The sequence below is a fragment of the Cupressus sempervirens genome, chromosome 2, assembly GCF_028749045.1.
Source record: "Cupressus sempervirens isolate cs-2001-9-10 chromosome 2, ASM2874904v1, whole genome shotgun sequence".
Lineage (NCBI taxonomy): Eukaryota > Viridiplantae > Streptophyta > Pinopsida > Cupressales > Cupressaceae > Cupressus > Cupressus sempervirens.
This window is the reverse complement of record NC_143119.1, coordinates 234311979-234315065: the sequence shown is the minus strand read 5'-3', so window position 1 is coordinate 234315065 and position 3087 is coordinate 234311979.

Below are 3087 nucleotides of genomic sequence, written 5' to 3'. Positions count from 1 at the left end.
GAATTAGTTATGAAAACTAATAAGATAACTAGGAGGCCAAAGAGATAAATAAGGGATGAAAAGTGAGGTGTTGAGTTCTTCTTTTTTTTCAGGGTCTGTAAATTCTAAAGCTGGGACTATAGAGGAGTACTATTTGTAACAGGGGAAAGAGAGACTTGTTTTGCAGTCTGATTGTAATAGCAAAGGTAGAATAATACTGTTGTTATGTTGTTATGTTTATAAGATAAAAAGATATGCATATGTTTGATCCTATGGTCTGTGCATTCGTATTTCTAGTTTAAAAAGATCTTGTGGTCTCTTATTTCCTATTTTAGATACAATCTTATGTTGTTATGCCAAATTTGTGATGCATGTAATCTTATGGTTCATGTACTCAAATTTTTGCACAATGATATCTGTAACCCCTCTTATCTCTTTTGTAATATGGGAAGTTGAATAGGTGATCATAGGGTTATTTATTTGTCTTCTCTCTTTATTCATAAATTTGGTAATCACATTCATCCCATGTTGATGGGTGGATGTTGGAAATCCTTTCATGTCTTCAAGTTAAAGACATAACTAGATATTACATTCATTGAATATTTTTCTAAGAGGGAGTTGTACCTCTCAATTCAAAGGAAAGCTATCAATCTTATGATAGTATTTCCAAATGTTAGTGGTAGTTGTTCTTCTATTCAAATATTTTGAGTCATTCTTTGTATTTAATTTTGGAAGGATAAATCTATTTACTAATATGAAGTATGAGGTAGTGTTCTTGAGCATTGAAAAAAGCTGACAGTAGAAAATTTTGCATTTTACACATAAGTTGGAGAATTTTTCTCATCCAATATTTTATTTATTTATTATCAATTTCTATAAATGATAACCACCTAAAAGAGATTCAACACGCAAGAACATATAAATGAGATTTTAGAGAAAAAAAAAATACAATAAATTACATAAAAAGTAAAGCAAGTTGTAAATATAATATATGTACAACAAATCTAAGAAATAACATTTGTAACCTCATGTACTTTCTGAGATCATATATAACTTCTTTAACATTGTTGTCAAACTAGTGTGGGAGGGATAAAAGTTAGACGTATTGCAATAATAAAAAAATATCTTTTCAATATATTATATTATAATGCAATCAAAAATATATGCAATTTTACAAATATATTGTAAATAGACAACATCACTTACCTTGACGAAAGTATGCCAATCATGTATTTTCAACCTTGGCCCAAAATCACCTTTCTTTGATACAAGATTGCTTATATTTGCAGCAAATCCCATGGGAGATTTTTTTCATTTTTTTAATGACTTTTTTTTAATTCATTACTTTGTTGCTCTGTTAATAACCAATGAAGGGCACTAATTTTTATGCGGTCTCCATTGTTGTTTGATTCAATGAAAATTTTTAGTGCATGAGTAGACTCATGAATGCCATTACAAATTTTGACAATTTTTTTCTTTGTCATGCCTTCCATCCAATATTTTCCATATTATCTCTATTACATTCTTTTCAATATGCATACCATTAATCAAATGCATGATTGTAAGATCCTTGTAGTACAACAACCTACTAAATTGAGTAGGATAACTTTTTATTCCTCTAAGAAGTTGGTCATTGATGTCTTGATGACCTTCATGAGCATCAATTACATCATTACTAAACAAAAGATAATATCAAAATATAAATTTCAAACAAAAATCATCATATGGAATGACATTACCTTGATGATTTAGTCTATTGTATTCCAACTTCCACTGATGAGATGTCATTCTTCATGGCCTTAATGTTGTCTCTTCTTTCCCATTAAAAAAATGTTTTTGAGTAATCTGATACTTATGATTATTATGGAGAAAGTGCCCAAACTCATCAAACACTTTCTTTCATAATTTTCTTGAAGGACAAGATTTCATCTTTTGGCCACAAACTAGACATGCAAATTTTTCCTTTGTTTGAAGACTTAAAAGATCATCTACAATTATCATGTCCAACTTAAACATACAACAATACTATGTAAGCACTATAAGATACCAAAAGTATGTGACCTTAACAATAAAACATACTATAAAAATGTTTTAGCCCAAGGGCATCATTTATTGTCCATACAAGCAATGCATGAAATTAAAATTGTCTTTTTCATATTGGTCTAGAGATGTCATACATAGTGACCCCATTCCATAACTTCAACAACTCATTAATAAGGGGCTTAATATACACATTCATATCTTTAACTTGGTACTTACCCAATTGAATGAACAGAAAAATTAGATAATTATTATGAACATTTTGATGCAGTGTTTATAAATTAATTTAGATAACTATTAAATGAAAAAATACCTAGTACAATCATTGATAACATTATGTGCTCCCTCTTTATGGACAACCAAGGAGGAATTTTATTGTTAATTAAAAAAATTGGCCACACTGAGTAAATAGATCTCATATCTCCAAACGGATTGACACCGTTTGTTGCCAATGAAAGCTTTAGATTATGAGGTTCTTGTTTGAATATAGGCCAGCTATCTTCTATGTTCTTAAATGCAAAACTATCCATAGGAATTCACATAATTTAATCTTGACTTTTATTGCCTGCATGGTAATCTTTAAATTCTGCCAATCTAGTGCACCTGAATATTCTTTCAAGATGTGAAATAATGAGAATGTATTGAAGAACCTTGTAAGGCACCTTTTTTGTTATTTGATCTGATTGATATCTAGTAATATGACAATTAGGGAATTCTGTTGTAAATTCATATTTTTTATGATATAGAATATGATCATTAGGACATGCATGTGTTGTTTGATACTTCACTCCAATTTGATTTATAATAGTAGATAGTTCTTAGTAGGAAAGAGGCATAATGTTTGATGGTGGTAATAAAAACTCACCTATCAACCTAAAACAACAAATATAATTTGTTAATATAATGAATATTAATGGTATGCTAATATTGAAAATGAAAAAAATGGCATATCTTAACATACATGGCATTGCTACATTGGATAAATCATTCATAAAATTCAAGTTCAACAACAACACTATAGTGGAGAGAAGAGTTGTTTGGGAGCCTTGGTATAGGATAGTAAACAAC